Source organism: Gekko japonicus, unplaced genomic scaffold (genome assembly GCF_001447785.1).
Source record: "Gekko japonicus isolate JY-2015 unplaced genomic scaffold, Gekko_japonicus_V1.1 scaffold939, whole genome shotgun sequence".
In the NCBI taxonomy this organism is placed as follows: domain Eukaryota; kingdom Metazoa; phylum Chordata; class Lepidosauria; order Squamata; family Gekkonidae; genus Gekko; species Gekko japonicus.
In genome coordinates, this window is record NW_015174301.1 from 281,765 (window position 1) to 301,929 (window position 20,165).

Below are 20,165 nucleotides of genomic sequence, written 5' to 3' on the forward strand. Positions count from 1 at the left end.
TGGGTGGGTGGGGGCCTCCAAGTTAATGTAAAGGGGTGGAGATAAAATATCCAAAGAGGCTGAGACGTGCAAGGCAGCTGAGGCCATAAATATTAATGCAGTATCTTCTAGTTTTGTAACCCACCTCCTGCACTGTGGTATGTCATGCCTTAGACTGGGTTTTTTTGTTCGTTTTGTTTGCGCTGTTTCCTAATTCTCTGAGCCCAGCACCACTGCATTGTTTCGGAATGTCTTATGCCTGTCTGACTGAATTTGCTTTCTACATTTTGTCCTCTGCCTTCAGTCTCTATGAGAGAGGCAGCCTGTCAAACGGAGCGCCTAAAATTTAACGAGCTCTGCCCGGAGTTCTCCAACGCGTTAAAAAAAAAAAAGGCCCTTTGCCAAATACAAATAAAATCTTATTTTAGAAAATTATTCCACACAAATTTCCCTAAGATGCAAAAAACCCTCTTTTCTCCGACCCACAACACGCATCTAGGTTTCATAAGAGGGTGTGTGTTTTTTTGGTCACACGGATTCCTAGAGACCGGGTATCAGGTGCCAGTCTTTTATTAACAGAGAAGGTGAGATGTTCGAGTATTTTCTGCACTGTACAGAACTCAGGGAGGGGGGAAGTAGGTTCGAAGTCTGATCCCTGTGCCACCTGCTCTAGATACGCACAGCAAGTTCAAGATAAAGATATACCTAGTGGAGGTAACTAAAATACTGGATGAATGAGCTTCAAACTGAGTCTTCGGTCTCCACCCCACCCCGATCTCTACGTCAGCTGTGTGGAGTCAGGCATGTCCCTGCCTGAGGTTCCCCAAGTATTTGAGACACAATTAACGCAAAAGGCTCGTCAAAATCTTTGTTCCTTTCCTCACTGTCTCCCCCACGGGAAATGAATATCCAGACAGCCACCTGGGGGAAATACGCAGCAGTCCTGTGAGGAAGACATGAAACTCTCTTGGTTAAAAAAACCCAGGCTCCTTCCTAACGTGGTATTGTCCCATCCGGCAGAGTCTTCGGAAAACCGTGCTCAGACCCAGGACCAGAGATCCCCTACAGCTGGGAACACCAACCGGGGCTTGAACCCGCCAGAAACATTTACACGTCAGCTCCGTGCCCTACTGCAGAGCTGTGGTACCACCCCTGAGCGCAACAGTTTAAGGAGTGGCAGACGGGCAAAAAGCCTCTCTCAGATCTCACCAGGATCATGAACTCATCCGGTGGCCTTTGGGGACCTATTCTATCAACCCCTTCCCCAGCTGCAATACGAGGATAAAATAAGTAGCCTCCAAGGACACCATAAGGATTACAAGGCAGCGTTCGCGAACCACCACTCCAAACAGAAGAAGAAGAAGAGGAGGTTGGATTTCTACCCCGCCCTTCACTCCCCGAAGGAGTCTCGGAGCGGCTTACAAACTCTCCCCCCCCCACAACAGACACCCTGGGAGGTGGGTGGGGCTGAGAGAGCTCTGACAGAAACTGCTCTTTTTCAAGAACAGCTGTGCCAGAACTATGGTTTGCCCAAGGTCATCCAGCGGGTGCAAGTGGAGGAGTGGGGAATCAAACCCGGTTCTCCCAGATTAGAAGTCCGCACACTTAACCACGACACCAAATAACTGAAAGGGCTACATAAATGCTTACTGCAAGGCACCTTGAACAGGCCTTTTTCATTTTTAGGACCGAGCATCTTCTTCCACCAGAGGAAACCGCTTCTGCTAGCATGACAGGTCCATGGGACCTAACCAAACGAGCGGAATTAAGGTGACTGACCTTGTAAAACACAGTCACACTGTGAACGGCGGGAGCAGAAGTTCCCAATTCGGCAACAGTTTTAAATGCCACGTTCTTGGAATCCCGCGTTTGGAGAGGGAAAACCTGGACATGGGCCGGGAATAGAGTGACAGTAGGTAAAATCTGGAAGGAGGAGGATTTATCCGAAGCGCTTAAGAGCTCTTAATTGCTGGAGAGGGCTGCCTGTACGGGGGACCTCATTTCATAGAAAGCGATTCACCTCGCTGGGGAGGGAAACTGGGTTAATGGACCAGCCCAGAGGGCCGTATAATTCCAAGCCTAGAACAAAAGAAGCACTGTGCCCCTGCGCCCGGGGAGTGGGGAAACGGCAGCTGCTGCCACTGCCGTTTGTCTTCCCCAGGAGCCTGAAGCCCAAACTTGTCAATGGATAACACAGGCCCCATTACACACACACACACACACACACACACACACACACACAGCCCAAGTACCTGTACCGCTTGCTCAGGGGCAAGGTGATGCGGGATAGATTTTGGGCACCATGAAGGGCCAACTGAGGGGGAGTAAGACAGGCCGGGCTGTGGAGAACCTCTTCTGTGCATGCCTCAGGGACTGACCCTTGCTCGGCTCACGCTCCTTTTAGGCGGGGGCGGGCTTCCGGCGAACCGCGTGCATCCTAGATTTTCTGCTCAAGCCACCGAGATCTCTCAGGCCAGCTCTGCTCATAAAAACCACGTCCCCCCCCCCCAATGACGTACTTCATATTGGCCTCGCCGAACGGGAATGAGGAAAGCTCAGCTGCCCAGGGAAGGTTTCCCTGGAAGCGCGTGGCACCCTGTGAGATCGCTCACGGCGGGCCGCTTTCTCATCATCAGGATGCCACAGAAAAGGCACCGTTACTGCGTTTCAGTGGCGAAAGGGGGCTAGCTGAGCCGCACCCACGCACCAGTCCCATTTTTCATAGGCAACAGGGCCTGGACAGAAAAATCAAAAGGCGAGCATGTTTAAACTCGAGGAGGGGGGACGCGGGGGAAGGAGCCAGCGAGAAACATGAAGGGCTGTTTGAACACCCCGGCACAATCATTAAGCGGCTTCTGCGAGTAGCAAGCGTGACCCCGAATCCCCCCTGCTGCTCCACGCCTAATGAGATAGCTTCGTTTTCCGTGGGAAGAACATGGGTGCTAGAGAGCACGGTGACACGCGCCTCCCCAACACAGCTACTTTTTATCCTTAAAAGCCAAGTGAATGTGGAGTCGGTGGGGGCCTGTGGGATGGCTACGCAGTCCGCACCCCATTAGTCCCCCCACCAATGTTCCTTCTAAGCTGTGGAGTCTTGTGAGCAAAAATTCTACTTTCCGAGCTACTGGCATTAAAGCTGTGAGCGAGCGATTTGGCTGCTGCATACATTAGTTTGCTCTGGAGCCGTCCTTCCTGAGCTAAGACAAAAATGTGTGAGCTGGAGGCTAAAAAACTGTGAGCTAGCTCACACTAACTCATCTTAGAGGGAACACTGCCCCCCACCCTTTTGTGGAACGCCTGAGCTTCTCACATATACACCAGTCCCTCCTCTTCTCGTCTTCACGATCGGCTGTGCTCAGGCGCTAACGACGAAGCATCCATTGACTGGGAGCTAAGAAGTTGGCAACAGCTTACCAATCACACTGTGCAGCGCTGGGAATGGGAGGCGAGGCGATTGTTAAAAGCCATTCGACTTCACAGCACAGAAACGGCAATGTTTAATAAGAGGCTTAATACTTCCTGCAATCCACTTCCATGTTTACGTTACGAAATCCTGTCTCACACTGGACTCGGTCTTTGACAACAGCCTAGGAGCTATTGCGGCAAACCTATGTAATGTGCTGGAGCCAAAGGAAGAAAGCGAGAAGGGACCATACCCAGGCTAGCCCGATCTCAGGAGCTAAGCAGGGATAGGCCCTGGCAGGTATCAAGACGGGAGGCCACCAAGGAAGTCTAGGGTCATGATGGGCGTTCCCTCTAAGCTGAGTTAGCGTGAGCCAGCTCACAGTTTTTTTAGCCTCCGGCACACACATTTTTGTCTTAGCTCAGGGAAGGATGGCTCCAGAGCAGACTAATTTATGCAGCGGCCAAATCGCTCGCTCACAGCTTTAATGCCAGGAGCTCACCAAGTAGAAGTTTTGCTCACAAGACTCCACAGCTTAGCGGGAGCACTGGTCATGACGAGGGGACAGGCAATGGGCAAACCACCTCTGAATGTCTCTTGCCTTGAGGACCCCACTATAAGTCAGCTGCGACTTGACGGCGACAACAAATACAGCTGACGGGAGATCTAGGGCCGCATCCAATGCTCCCTCTGAGCTGCGGAGTCTTGTGAGCAAAAATCCTACTTGGTGAGCTCCTGGCATTAAAGTTGTGAGAGAGCCATTTGGGCTACTGCATCAATGAATTGGCTCTGGAGCCCTCCTTCCTGAGCCAGGACAAGAATGTGTGAGCCGGAGGCTAGAAAACTGTGAGCTGGCTCACACTGACTCAGCTTAGAGGGAACGCCGGCTGCATGCCCACTCTGCCGCAAAGCTCACTGGGTGACCTTGGGCCAATTGCCAACAAAGCAACTTGTGGACGAGGGACTGGAGGTGGAAGAGGACCAGGGGCACTGCCCGGAATTTCTCGGAGGAAGGGCAGAATGAAAACCGCAGCGATCGAGACAGACAAGCTACCAAGTGGCTGCCAAATATCATGCGCAAGAGCCCAGGCCACAAAACTGCTTTTTCGTTCTTTTAGACCGGGGGGACTGACAAGTGCATTTTCATCTCAGCAAGCCCAAAGTAGCTGGCTCACCCACCGATTCGGAAGCCCTGCGTCTTCCTTAGCTGCTGCCCTGCAGTGGACTGTATATTCTGTGCCAGGCTCGCCACTCCAAAGCCCCCGGGTTTCCACACCGCGCTTGCAATCACCACTTCGGGGTTTCCTGTAACCCGACGGCAAGTGAGCACAAGGAACCAGCCGGGTAAAGGTCCGTGCTAAGCAAAACAGGCTTGCAAAGTTTTGTTTGGCTGCAGATAAACTTACAGCAGGGGACGATCAAAAGGGAAAACACAAAGAACAGGAAAAAGACAACAGAGACTGAAAACTCCCCTTTTTTTTCTTGGTCAAAGTGAGAGGAGGAGGAGGAGGAGGAGGTTAGATTTATACCCCGCCTTTCACTACCCAAGGGAGTCTCAGAGCGGCTCACAAACTCCTTTCCCTTCCTCTCCCCACAACAGACACCTTGTGAGGTAGGTGGGGCTGAGAGAGCTCTCTCGAGAACTGCCTTTTCAAGGACAGCTCTAACAGAACTATGGCTTGCCCAAGGTCATCCAGCAGCTGCAAGTGGAAGAGTGGGGGAATCAAACCCCGTTCTCCCAGATTAGAGTCCGCGCACTTAACCACGACACCAAAGTGGCTCCAGGATCACCGCTGGAACGTTTAAAAAAGGACTCGCGTGGTAGATCTATATATTCTTAATATTCAAGTGGTATAGAAAATTTGCTGAAAAGATCTCCATTTTTGTCCTTTCTGTGTGCTGTGTGCGCGTGTGTATTGTGTGTGCATGTGTGACGTGCCATCAAGTCGCTTCCGACTCATGGGAGACCCTATGAATAAGTGTCCTGCAAAACGTCCTGCCGATAACAGCCTTGCAAACTGAGGGCCGCGACTTCCTCGTAAGGAATGCCCACCAGTGTTCCCTCTAAGCTGAGTCAGTGTGAGCTGGCTCACAGTTTTCTAGCCTCCGGCTCACACATTTTTGCCCTGGCTCAGGAAGGAGGGCTCCAGAGCCAACTAATTGATGCAGCAGCCAAATCGCTCGCTCACAACTTTCATGCCGGTAGCTCACAAAGTAGGATTTTTGCTCACAAGACTCCACGGCTTAGAGGAACCCCTGATGCCCACAGCAGCTGCAGCAGCCGCGGACTCTAGTCCAAGGAAGCCTCAGCAGCCCCTTGTGCCTGTTGTGGCTGTTCTTTTGGCTGTAACACGCATAGAGCATTGAAAGGGCTCTCGACTAACCAGGAGGGCTCCATGCCTGCATAAAGCCTTTCAAAGGAGGCAGAAATTCTGAGGCTGAGAAAGGCTTCTGCGCTTTAGGGATTCCTCTACCAGCTTGGGAAAAGCCTAGGCACACACGCCACAGGCCCAACGGGTCTCTCCCCTCGAGCAGATGGGCCGGAGTTTTCGGAACCCGCCCGACTGCTACGGCAACAGACTTCTCCCACGTGCGGGCCTCCGACTGTAATCTGTGGAGAGCAGAAAAGCCATTTCCTTTCAAAGAGAGAGAGAGAGAGAGAGAGAAACTTGGCGGAATAAGCACATTATGGCTAATCTGCTTTCAGATCCCCCCAGTGGCTTCCTATGCAAACATGTACACCTCGTTCATCAAACATCCCCACGGTAATGCTATAATGGAACCCGCCAGCCGGGCTTCTGCTACAGAAGGGGCCCTACTGTTGTCTCTCAGAACTGAGGCGGCTTTTCTCCCCACGGCCTTCATCTACGCCCAACAGCTCCAGCAAAAACAGCTGCCTTCGGCCATGGGGCACTTCCACACATCACAAGAACCCGAGAAGCACGGGGGGTGGGGGTGGGCTGCGCCATCGGAGAGTTTTCACCCCGACTATTCCCGGAGCCACCTCTCACACATGCTTGCAGTGGTTACACGCGCTGATGAAGGCAACGGCTTTAAATCAGCTCGGAGGAAGACTTTCGTTGGGAGAGTTAGCGGCTGACTAGCTGGGGGCGGAGTATCGGTCAGCACTTGCAAGGGAAACGGGAACTTCAAGAAGCGGATTGTAGCTAACTCTGCAACCGAGTCCATTGGCTTGAATAAGCAGTTCACACTTCACAGCTGGGGGAAACATACGAAATGTTTCAGGATTCTGAGACAGCTGCTCAAGAGGATTGAGTGGTCCCACAACTCCAGCTACAAGAGCTAGAAATCCAAGCATCCCCCATTCAACTCTCATCACCTCTGCCATGAAACCACTAGTCAGCCTCAGGGGATCGGCTCCTTCGGCCTCTGCCCCACAACACCGTATCATGATGCTTGTCCTACCTCCCAGGGCTGCATGGTGACATGAAGAATTTTAAATACTGTAGGCTGATCCTGCACTGAGCAGGGGGTGGGAGTAGATGGCCTGTATGGCCCCTTCCAAGTGATTCTATGTTTCTATGAAATGCTGCATACATGCGAAATAGTATCATATTGTATATATGTGGACCTCACTAGACGGCCAATAGAGAAATCAAATTAATTACATGATCAGAAGCAGGAGATGGAGAAGTTCTGTTCTCTCGGCTTAAGCAAGACCATGAATGAGCTGACTGTGGTACAGGCCATGAATTGTTAATATCAAAAATCAGAATGAAGCTGGGGGGGGGGGGGGAAACACACACACACACCAAAACATTCATCATGCCAAAATACAATCTAAACAACATTCCTGAGAAGTTAAACGGCCACTTAAAGAATAGATTTGTATTACTAAATTCAAGTGAATGGGAACCAGAAGAACTATGAGTTGAAACCAGAGATATTACCAAGGAACAATGCACAAAGACTATTCCTGTATCCAAAAGAAATGAAAAGCCTCGATGGATTACTGACAAAACTCTTAAAATGGCTAAAGACAGATGAGAAGCAAGAATAAAAGGTGACAGGAATAAGAATAAGAACATAAGAGAAGCCAATGTTGGATCAGGCCAATGGCCCATCTAGTCCAACACTCTGTCACACAGTGGCCAAAAATACCAGGTGCCATCAGGAGTCTAAATGCAGCATGCCAGCAACTGGAATACAAAGCAAATTATTATAATAACCAGTGCAAAGAAATAGAAACTCACAACAAAAAAGGAAGAACAAAAGATCTGTTTCACACAATCAAGAAAGCAAGGTTAGGCACGGTGAAAGATCAACACGAAAATTCATTAATTGAACAGGACAAAATAAAGAAAAGATGGTAACAATACACTAAAGAGCTTTTTAAAAATATGAAAGGATGACAGACTCCTTCCAAGGAGAATCTTTTGAAGAACCTGCAATTCTAGGAAGTGAAGTGAAAGTGCACTCAAAGCAATGTGGAGAAATAAATCACCAGGAATAGATGGGATATCAATAGAGCTATTCCATCTATTCCGAGTCCATCAAAATCTTAACAAGAGTATGCCAACGAATATGGAAAACAAAACAATGGCTCACAGACCGACATTCCAATTCTGAAAAAAGGAGACATCAGAGACCACAGCAACTATCGGACCATCACATTAATTTCTCACATGACTAAAGTGATGCCCAAAATCTTACAACAAAGACTGTTACTGCATTTGAAATGAGAGATGCCAGAAGCTCAACTTGGATTCAGAAAAAGAAGAGGCACTTGAGGTCATACTGCAAATTTACATTGGTTACTGGAACATACGAGAGAATTTCAGAAGAAAATTTCACGTGTGGATCATGAAAAGCTATGGTTGGTCTTCAAAGAAATGGGTGTGCCACAGCGTCTGATTGTTTTGATGCGCAACCTCTACTTTAGACAAGAGACTAGTGTTAGGACAGAATCTGGAGAAACAGAATGGTTTCCAATTGGCAAATATGTCAGACGAGGGTGTATTTTATCTCCCTATCTCTTCAATCCATATATTGAACATATAATAGAAAACTGGATAAGATTTAGATGAAGGTGGAGCAAAAAACTAGAGGAAGAAACATTGACAATTTGAGATATGCAGATGACACCACATTACTGGCAGCACATAGTGAAGACTTACCAATAAAGATTAAAACAGTGTTTAAAGCAGAATTACAGCTGAACATCAAAAAGACAAAAGTAATGACTACTCCGGAATTACATAACTTTAAGGCTGATTACACAACTTTAAGGGAGCCCTCACTGGAGAAGACCCTGATGCTGGGAAAGATTGAAGGTCAAAGAAGAAGGGGACGGCAAAGGATGAGATGGTTAGACAGTGTTATCGAGGCAACGAACATGAAATTAAGTAAACTCCAGAGCATGACAGAAGACAGGAGGGCCTGGCATGATCTGGTCCATGGGGTCGCAAAGAGTCGGACTCGAATGTGCGACTGAACAACAAGGCTGATGATGAAGTGATTGAAATTGGTAAAGCTTTTCTATTCTTTAGCTCAATCACCAACCAGAAGGGAGACTGCAACCAAGAAATCATAGGGAGATGGAGACTGGGAAGAGCAGCCATGAAGAAGCTAGAAAAGATCCATAAGTGGAAGGATGTGTTGCTGCTGACCAAGATAATTCATACTATACTATTCCCCATTACTATGTACGGGTGTGAAAGTTAGACAGTGAAGAAAGCTGACAGCAAGAAAGTCGATTCATTTGAGATGTGGTGTTGGAGGACAGTTTCTACTTATATCATGGACTGCCAAAAAGACAACTCAGCGGGTTCCAGATAAAATCAAGCCTGAAGTCTTCCTAGAAGCGGAAATAATCAGAGGTGACCGTACTTTACAAGAAAGTACATTACATGATGAGAAGACAAGTCCCGCTGGAGAAGACAATGATGCTAAGCAGAGCGGAAGGGCAGCAGGAAAAGAGAGGACCCAACATGAGATGGACTGAAGGACTGACTACATCAAGGAAGCCACGGCCCTCAGTCTGCAAGAGCTGAGCAAGGCTGTTCGAAGAAGAAGAGAAGAAGAGACTGGATTTATACCCTGCCCTTCCCTTGGAGTCTCAGAGCGGCTTACAAACTCCTTTCCCTTCCCCTCCCCACAACAGACACCCTGTGAGGTAGGTGGGGCTGAGAGAGCTCTGACAGAAACGGCTCTTTTTCAAGAACACCTCTGACAAAACTATGGCTTGCCCAAGGTCACAAGACAAATGTGGACAAACACGACCTAATCAGAGAACAAGTGTAAAAAAAACAGTCGTGAGAGTCTGACCCACAAATCAAGCAGTCAACAAGACTTGCAAAGAAAACGCTTACTATGTATTACAGTCTGAAGTACCCCAACACAATAAATCAATTCCTACAAATCATAGGAAAAGCCTAGTGGAAAGGTACGTCATCAACGTCGTCTCCGGATTATATAACAACGTTTCAAAATTGGATCTTCCTCAGGAAATGTTAGAGTGGTACAAAAATTCTTATGTTCCTAAAGTGCTTTACAACAAGTCATGAAAGATAATACATTCAGATAGGACGCTGATCTCAGTAAATGTTCAGGCTCAAGTATGCTGCTAAGCTTCTAATGGATCCTGGGCATTTAGGAAGATCCAATTTTGAAACGTTGTTATATAATCCGAAGACGACGTTGATGATGTACCTTTGCAGTAGGATTTTCTTATGATTTGTAGGAATTGATTTATTATGCTGTAGTGCTTCAGACTGTAATACATAGTAAGCGTTTTCTTTGCAAGTCTTCTTGACTGCTTGATTTGTGGGTCACACACTCACGACTGTTTTCTTTATACTTGCCCAAGGTCATCCAGCAGCTGCAAGTGGAGGAGTGGAGAATCAAACCCAGTTCTCCCAGATTAGAGTCCGTGCACTTAACCACTACACTAAACGACAGGACCTTTTGGAGGACAAGAATTCATAGGGTATCATTACAAAGAGAGGTTAAAGTTTACCAACACACCCCTCCCAAGTATAGCCTATCCCTGCCCAGGGTGACAGTCGTAAGGATCCTTAACCCAGACATACCAGGAGATCACACCCGTTCACATAAACAAATCATTTCTGCAAGATGTTAATTAACTTTTCATCACTGCGTTTCGTTCCCAATCTATTTTTACATCCTTTCCTACAGAGTTTAGAAAAAAGAAACACGAGAAAGGCTGGTGCTGAAAAATGTACAGAGAGACTGACTGGGCCAAGTGTGCAAACATTTGCTTAAAATACCATTTTACAAAAACCGTTCCTTACCATGTGCAACGTCTCTGTTCCTTTTCAAAAGGATATAATTAATATGAAGCCACAGAACATGGATTTTTTTTTAAACACATAACACCATGCCAGGTTACCTAAAATAAAGTCAGGGGACACTTTTCCCCCCCATAACACAAGCTACAGTTCCCTGATCCACTGCATTAACTATTATGGTTAACTATTACAGTTCAGCAAGGCTGGATGGGCAGATTTACTCTGTGCTGGTCTCCTTTGGCAAATGGGATTTTATAACACCTTAAAGCAGGAGTCCCCAATGTGGTGCCCACAGCACATTATCGGCACATTTTCTGGTGCCCGCCAACAATTTTCAGGACGTGGGCAGGGCCAGATACGGCTTTTGCCCAGCAAAGCTCCTGGCTATGCAGATTTTTTTTAAAATGTTGCTTTGGCAGCGGCTGCCACCACAGCACAAGGATTTGCAAAGTGTTACTGAAGTTAAGCTGCCACCAGTGTTCCCTCTAAGCTGAGTTAGTGTGAGTTCACAGTTTTTTAGCCTCCAGCTCAGAGATTTTTGTCTTAGCCCAGGAAGGAGGGCTCCAGAGCAAACTAGAAGAATGGCTCCAGAGCCGTGGACAAATCGCTCGCTCACAACTTTGACGCCAGTGAGCTCACAAGTAGAATTTTTGCTCACAAGACTCCACAGCTTAGAAGGGAGCATTGGCTGCGATAGTCGTTCCGTGGTTGGCTCAGCCCCCCACAGCAGCCATTTTGTGGCCGCGCCCCCCATGCTATGTCAAACACTCCAAATGTGTACGAAGGCTCAAAAGGGTTGGGGCCTCCTGCCTTGAAGGCTTGTTGTTGTGACATATGTCCTCATGGGCCACAGCCTACTGCAGATGCCTGGGGTGTTATCATCAGCGGTTGAATTTTCACACACAGGGAAGAAAATTATAAATATGGGTGCCAGAAGACCATGCACTGCAAGAAGCACACAGCCCATTACTTTTCTATGCACAGCATCTATGTTTATAAGGTAAGCATACTGACCATTCACAATTCTGGATACAGGGGAAAAAAATATTTTTGTTGCTGAGGATAGAGAAAATAACTGGTGGTCAGACCAAATTGATTTTGTGGGTTTTACCTCAATGACACTTAACTGCATTTGACAACAGAAGTCTGTGTGTGTCACGGTACACACCGCCGCGTGTCAACAAACCAACACACACTATGTCATATCTTGTGGTTTATGTCTGTATGCATATATCCCATGTGCACATTTCCAAAGACAATTGTGTTTCTTTTATAAAAAGTAAATCGTTCTACTGAAAACAACTTTTGCTAAGTGTCTAATGGAAAGGCTAGGGTATACTGGGCCCCAATGCTTAATACAGGTTAAGGTACAAAGTTATTGTACCAGTGAGAAAACCTGGGGTTTGTTTTTTATGTTGTAAAGCAGCCAATAACTGGCAATCAATTTTCCTTTGGGGATATCATACAAAAAGCTGTGGTGACAATGTCCCAAAAGGGCAAAATGACAGAGCCAATTTCAGTTTTTGCGTGAAAAAGTCACCTTTTTTCATAAAGGGATTAAAAATCTATATTAAACACAGGCTCAGGTGGGTAGCCGTGTTGGTCTGAAGCAACAGAACAAAGTTTGAGTCTCAAAGGTGCCACTGGACTCAAACTTAGTACTATTCAATAAAACGGAAAGTATTTTGTACATTCTGGAACATCAAGAACCACTTCACGCTGTTACCTTCAGCTGCTTATTTCTGCACATGATTGTGGTCCTATCTGAATACGTGATCCAATGGCTCCAAGGTATCACAAGTTACTGGAAGACGGTCGTGCATAATTCAAGAGCAGCTCTCTGAGAATAGAAAACCCACCCACCCCCGGTCTCAGGTATTTCCAGCGCACTGAACTGCCAGCTATTTCTCTTCCGCCACACTCCCCACTTGGGCAGGACACGAAGCTACAGGATATCCAAGAGAGGACCCATTAATTTTTAAAACCTGAAGCACCATCGCCCCACAGACTGATTCAGTGAAGGGAGGTTTCCCTTGCTCGAAAGCCAGACGAATCCAACTCTAGGGGATGCGATGCTTAGCTCCGTTTCCGAGCTGAAGAGCCAGCACTGTCCAAAGACGTTTCTGTGGTCACGTGGCCGGCATGACTAAACGCCGAGGTGCATGGAACACTGTTACCTTCCCACCGAAGTGGTACCTATTTATCTACGTGCACTTTCTTGCTTTTGAGCTGCTCGGTTGGCAGGAGTTGGAACCAGAGACGGGAGCTCACTCCCCCATGCGGCACTCGGGTCTTGAACTACTGAAGGGAACCAGCCTTAAATCTTTTCACTTTGGGGGAGGGGGAGAAGGGTAGCATTTGCATTTTCCCTTGCCAGTCTCATCTCTAAAAGCTTGACAGGTTATCCCTGCTTCACGTACGCAGTTTCCATTGTGAAAAGGTGCCAGACAGCTCAAGAGGCCTTTGCCGCTTTGCATTTCTTACTGTACGGATTCAATGTGGCAGGGGAAATTGACGTCCAAGGGAAATGGGCCCTGCTGGAACAAAGCCATCGCCTTTCACCATCTGCACGGACTTGAGAGATCTACTTGGGTCTGTCATGACAGCCGTGGTGGGGGCTGGCCTGGGGACCAGATGCTACGGTTCTTCTAATTTATGGGTTCGTCTTGTTCACCCGGGTTGCCACATGATGGAGTGAGCTCCCCTCTCTAGTTCCAGCTCCTGCCAACCTAGCAGTTCGAAAGCAAGAGATTGCAAGTAGATAAATAGGTACCACTTTGGTGGGAAGGGAACAGCGTTCCGTGCACCTTGGTGTTTAGTCATGCCGGCCACATGACCACGGAAACGTTTTCAGACAGCGCTGGCTCTTCGGCTTTGAAACGGAGATGAGCACCGCAACCTTAGAGTCTGACTCCACTGGCTTTCGAGCAAGGGAGACCTTTACCTTTACCTTGTTCACAGCCAGCTGTGCCACAAAAGTCTTGGGGTTGGGGGGGGAGGAAAGTGCAGATCTTGCACCACACCTGGAGCATCGTATCATAGGCTCATTATTTGGTGCATTCTTTTGTGCCTTTCAGGGGCTGCGGTGGCTCAAGTGGTTAAGACGCTTAGCTCGGCAGTTCAAGACCCGAGTGCCACGTGGCGGAATGAGCTCCCGTCTCTGACCCCGACTCCTGCCAACCTAGCAGTTCGAAAGCAAGAAATTGCAAGTAGATAAATAGGTACTGCTTCGGTGGGAAGCTAACAGTGTTTTGTGCACCTCGGCATCTAGTCATGCTGGCCACATGACCACGGAAACGTCTCTGGACAGCGCTGGCTCTTCGGCTTGGAAACGGAGATGAGCACCGCATCCCTAGAGTCGGATTCGACTGGCTTTCGAGCAAGGGGAAGCCTGTAGGAGTCACCCGCCCTTCAGTTCTGGCAACTCCGAAAGCAGTTAAGCTACGCGACAACTGGACTGAACAGGTAACATTTAATATTAACGAAAGACAATTAAGAACAGTTAAGACAGGAAGGAATACTGCACCTAACGAGAGACAGTTTAGTGTAGTGGTTAAGTGCGCGGACTCTAATCTGGGAGAACCGGGTTTGATTCCCCACTCCTCCACTTGCACCTGCTGGATGACCTTGGGCAAGCCATAGTTCTGACAAGAGCTGTCCTTGAAAAAGAGCCATTTCTGTCAAGAGTTCTCTCAGCCCCACCTACCTCACAGGGTGTCTGTTGTGGGGAGGGGAAGGGAAAAGGAGTTTATCAGCCGCTCTGAGACACCTTTGGGTAGTGAAGGGCCGGGTATAAATCCAATCTCTTCTTCTTCTTCTAATTGGTTGACTGACTGATTGACGACAACTTGGGAGGGACAAGATGTCCTCCTTTCCTCAGAGGAGAAGGAGCCTTCACGGTAAGTATCCAATGGTCTGTTCTGCCTCTGAGGTGGAGGACATCTTGGTGGGACCTCCCACAGCAGTGCCCTCATGTCCCGGGTGGATCATTGTTTTCTGTGCCTAGGATATGCTGAAGCACTCTTCTGCCGAAGGCAGCATCAGCCGGATTGTAGGTGTTTATCTTACGGTGCCTTATAAACGTAGAGACGGGTGACCACCATGTTGCTGCCTTGCATACTTCTTCCACCGTGGCTTGTCAAGAAAATGCTGCGCTGGTTTGAGCTGTGATTCCATGTGGCGCGTCGCGCTTGTGGAGCTTGTATGCTCTGATGATACAAGCCTTGAGAGACCTGCTGACGGCTGACTTAGACATTTCATTACCGATGTTCGGGTGGGGAAATAGAAACAAACAGACCTGTTTTTCTGATGTGTTCTGCTCTGCATACGACCGCCTTCAGGGCTCTTTTGACAGCCAATGTGTGCCAAGACCGTTTCCTCGGATGACTGGGGTTTGGGCAGAAAGATGGAAGATTGATTTCTTCGGATCTGTGGAAAGTTAGAATTTACCTTCGGTTGAAAGTTTGGATCGGTTCTCAATGTCACCATATCCTTGTGGAAGAGAGAGAGAGAGCTCGGGCTCGATGGAAAATGCTCTGAGCTCTGACACCCTTCTCACAGAAGTGATGACCACCAGGAATAGAATTTTCATTCTCAGCCACTGCAATGGAATCGCTCTAATTGGCTCGAAGGGTGGTTTGGTGAGGGATGAAAGCACAATATGTAATTTCCACACTGGAAATCCATACATCTGTGGAGGCTCTTTTAGAGTTGCTCCCTTGAGGAAGCAACGTATGTGTGGATGTCTTGATAGACTGACGCCTTCAACCAGAGGTAACGCTGTAGACAGCGCTGCAACTTGCCGTTTGAGTGTTGCAGCTCTTAAACCTCTGTTGACGCCTTCTTGAAGGAAGTCTAGAAGTGACTTGAGTTGTGGGTTTAGGGCACTGACTCTCTTCCTACACCCTCGAGCGAATGCTTCCCAAGTTGTGTTATATATGTTGGACGATTGCCTCCTAGAGGCAAGGAGAGTATCCACGGCTTCGGCGCTGTAACCTAGTCAGATAAAGTTATCCCATTCAGTCTCCAAGCAGTCAAGTTTAACCACTCTGGATGTGGGTGCCAGGTTGGTCCCTGTTATAGCATATTCCATGAATACTGGGAGTCACAAAGGTGGATCTCTGGACATCTGAAGTGGAGCCGAAAACCATGGGCAACGGGGCCTAAAGGGAGCCAATAGAATGACCTCTACCTGTTGTTGCTTGATCTTTTGGATCAGTTTTGGTAGTACTGGAACCAGTGGGAAGGCTTATAACAGACCTCTCGGCCAGTTTGATGTTAAGGTGTCTGTTCCTTCAGTCTGAGGATGATGGGACCTGGTGAAGAATCAATATGTCTGATGATTCACAGAGGATACAAAGAGATCTACCAGTGCGGGGACCGACGTGGATTGGTATTAGGACGAACAGTTCCTTCTTGATGGGTCATTCTCCCTCTTGGATTGCCTGCCCGCTGAGCCAGTCTGCTTGGATATTTGCCATTCCCTTGATGTGTTCTGCCCTGAGAAAGGACAGGTTCTTCTCTGTCCACATTAGGATCCTAGCCACTTCCCTCTGAAGCACTGTGGACCTAGATTTCCCCCATTTGTCAAGGTAAGTTTTTGCCACTATGTTGTCTTGTTCTTATCAAAACAGGAGATTGAGCTATTTTGGCTCTGAAATACAGACGAGTTAGGTGGATGGCTCGAAGCTCTAGCAAGTTGATTGGTAGGGTTGCGTCTCTCTTGCTCCATCAACCCTGTACTGATTCCTCATCCAGTGTCGCTCCCCATCTGGATAGACCAGCATTTTTGAATATGTTTTACTTCTGGGATCCAATATCTCTTGCCCTGTAGAAGGTTGAACACCCTTAGGGGAATGAAAGCTGCCCCACTGTATCACGTCTATGCTTGAAATGAATACGCCCATCAACGATGTGAGGGTCACTCATTAGCAATGAAGATCTGCTCTTTATTATTGATGCAGGGTTCAGAAGGGCAGGGGCCAGTCCAAAAGTTGGGGTTCCAGTGGTCCGGTAACTGCAAGGTCAGTGGTTCAGTAGCAATGTGTACTTGTTGTGTCCACGGAACTGCAGTTTCTCCCGGCTGATTTTACAGCCAAGTCTTAACGAGCTACAACACCAGCCCATTCCCTGGCAGTCATCCTGAAACTGCTCATCCATCTCATCAGGTGACAGCTGACAATGGGACATGAGTCTCACACTCCTCCTTTCCTGCAACTCAGCTCGCCTCTGACAGCATCGGCGCTGCAGGGGTGTGGGTGAGCTAGGTGGGCTGGGAGTGGCTTCTGAAGCCTTGTTTACTGCTTCAGAGCTACAAGGCGTTGGCTCGGTTTCAGCTATAGGCTGTGACTTCTGCTCAGCCCGCAACCTGATATCTTGTTGCATTCCTCCTGGCTCAGAGCCAGCTGCAGCCTGTTGTTCAATTACTGGCTGAGGGCCAGCTGCAGGTAGCTCTTTGTCTGTGGAATCTGTGCTGTCACTGAGCACAGACTGACTTACAACAAATATTGTCTACTCTGACTGGCAGCAGCAGTCTGGGGTCTCAGGCAGAGGTCTTTCCCATCACCTACTGCTTGGATGTTGTTGTTTTTTTACTGGAGACTCCAGGGACCTTCTGCATGCCACGCAGAAGCCCCTCTGGGGGGGGGAGGGGGGGAGAGAGTGTTTTGTACTTGTGTAATAAAAGATCTGTGTTGTCCTGACCATTACTTTCAGAACTGCATTCTGAGCCAGGGACATCAGCATGACAAAATTCTAATGGGGGATTCCTGAAGCCGCCTGCCCTTTCTCCGCTCGCCAGCATAGCAGGTTCTCTTCCTGATGAATGTAAATACAACCCTTCCGCTATCCCTTTGCCTCTGCAGATCGAAGCACTCAGACAAAGCAAGAGATGTCAGAGACTGGCACACAAAAAAACCCCCCAAACCTGAAGCAGCAAAAGCACAGGACTGACTTTATGGTCAGCCGCAAGAGGCACTGAGGGACCATGACAATTCAATTATTCCCTGCTTTCGGCCAGTGAACTATCAAGCCAAGATACCTCCAGCCAAAAGCCCAGTTTGAATTGATGGCTGTGAGTAGCAAGAGGCCCCTCGCTGTCCCCACCAGGATTTGAAGCCCGGCTGAGAAGCCAGGAAAGGTGAGTGGCTATGAGGACATCTTATTTATGAAACAAACTGCTATTCCTACTGCTTAAATTCACACTAGCTACAGAGCACTGCGGAAAATTTCATTGGCTCCATCATCAACCAAAAGAGAGACTGCAACCAAGAAATCAGAGGGAGATTGTGATGTCCTTGCTTATTGGGGAGACGGTTTTACCTTTAAACACTCTCTGAGTACATAAACTTGGTGATTTTCTGCTGCCACCAGGAATTAAAAATTCCAAATCTCTCTCTTTTTCGGTAGTATGACCTAGGGTCTGGGCACTTCAGAGGACTATGTGGCCCTGAGGAAGAACTGTACTGATTGCTGGGATAAGTGTAAATAAAAATTGATTTATTTAATAAAGAACAAAATAGGTTTCTGGTCATTTTGAACTATTACTGAAAAAAGAAACTTGTAAATATAACTGGCAAAACTTGATGTTACAAACAGTCACTCAGACTTCACTCTCACAGGCATCTCTCTCTCACACACACACATATATATAGCCACACAGGCTAAGCTCTTTGTCTTGGGCACACAAGATAAAATAACCACACAGTTTAGACACTACTTGTTTCTTTGCCATATAGACTCTCTCACAAAACTCTTATAATCACACAGACTCTCTTCAAAACTCTTCCCTACTTGTCTCTCTCAAAACACAGAATCTCCTCATAGACACACACACAGAATACTCTCAGACACCCCTCCTCCCACCCTCTCAGTCATCAGCCAATCACGGCACACTCATCTCCCCCTATCGCTCTCCTTGCATTACTGCAGTCAAACCCAACATTTAAAGACACACACACACACACCAAAACATGGAATCATTACAGAGATGGAGACTGGGAAGGGCAGCCATGAAGAAGCTAAAAAAGATCCTTAAGCGTAAGGATGTGTTGCTGGCAACCAAGATCACGATAACTCATGCCAGAGTATCTCCCATTACTATGCATGGGTGTGAAAGCTGGACAATGAAGAAAGCTGACAGGCAGAAAGTTGAATCCTTTGGAATGGGGTATTGGAGGAGAGTTTCACAGATATCGTGGACACTCAAAAAGACTAATTAAGTGGATTCTTAAGTGGTTAAGACGCTGAACTGCAGGCTATGGAAGGTCAGTAGTTCAGCAGTTCGAGACCCGGGTGCCACATGATGGAGTGAGCTCCCATCTCTAGTTCCAGCTCCTGCCAACCTAGCGGTTCAAAAGCAAGAAATTGCAGGTAGATAAATAGGGACCACTTCGGTGGGAAGGTAACAGCGTTCCGTGCGCCTTGGTGTTTAGTCATGCCGGCCACATGACCACGGAAAGGTCTTCGGACAGCGCTGGCTCTTCGGCTTTGAAACGGAGATGAGCACCGCAACCCTAGAGTCGGATTCGACTGACTTTCGAGCAAGGGAACCTTTACCTTTAAGACCAAATCAAGCCTGAACTAAAAGCTAAAACAAGTAAACTGAGGCTATCCTACTTTGGTCACATTATGAGAAGACAAGAATCCCTGGAAAAGACCACAATGCTAGGGACAGTCAAAGGAAGCAGGAAAAGTAGGAGACTCTCAACGTGAGATGGATCGACTCAAGGAAGTCACGGCCCTCAGTTCGCAAGACCTGAGAACGGCTGTTAATGACAGGACATTTTTAGAGTGGATTACTTCATAGGATCGCCATAAGTCAAAACCGACTTGACAGCACTTCACATACATGCAGAGAGCAAATGTGGCGGTTCAAAATCCACCTACCACCATACCTCCTAAGCCTTTGGGGGAAAGCTTCGATACCTGGCTTGGAAACATTTCTGTTTATTTTCTTCTTAAGAAGTCGGCAACAGACAGTCCTTTTGGAGCTCTCATGATCCACCCTTTCCTTTCAGTCCAAGGGAAGTCACACCGTGTTACACACGCGCACAAACTGTGCATTGCTTCCACACTCTGCTCACCTAATTATGGGTCAACAAGAACAAGCTATATGCCCTAGTCCACCGGCATGAATTTAAAATGCATCTCTGGTCTGCCTGAGCATTCTTTCTACACTCAAACAGACAAGCTGCAAGAATCAGAAGTCTAAAAAGTTTGAAGGTGGATATATTAAAGATGCACAAAATCAGGTACGGATGACCAGCTGCAGAAGTGACAAAGATGTGCCAAATTCTAGAGGCAGTTTGGTGTAGTGGTTAGGAGCACAGATTCTAACCCGGGAGAACCAGGTTTGATTCCCCACTCCTCCGCATGCAGCTGCTGGTGTGACCTTGGGTCAGTCATAATTCTCTCAGAGCTGTTCTCTCAAGAGCAGTTCTCAGGATAGCTCTCTCAGCCCCACCTACCTCACAGGGTGTCTGTTGTGGGGAGGGGAAGGGAAAGGTTGTAAG

General features: G+C 47.8%; 1 protein-coding gene across 1 annotated transcript in view; it reads right to left on the reverse strand.

Moving 5' to 3' along the window:
• The window catches only part of ARHGAP35 (Rho GTPase activating protein 35), an 80,558-nt gene that overhangs the window by 11,239 nt on the left and 49,154 nt on the right, over window positions 1–20,165 (reverse strand). The window lies entirely within an intron of this gene.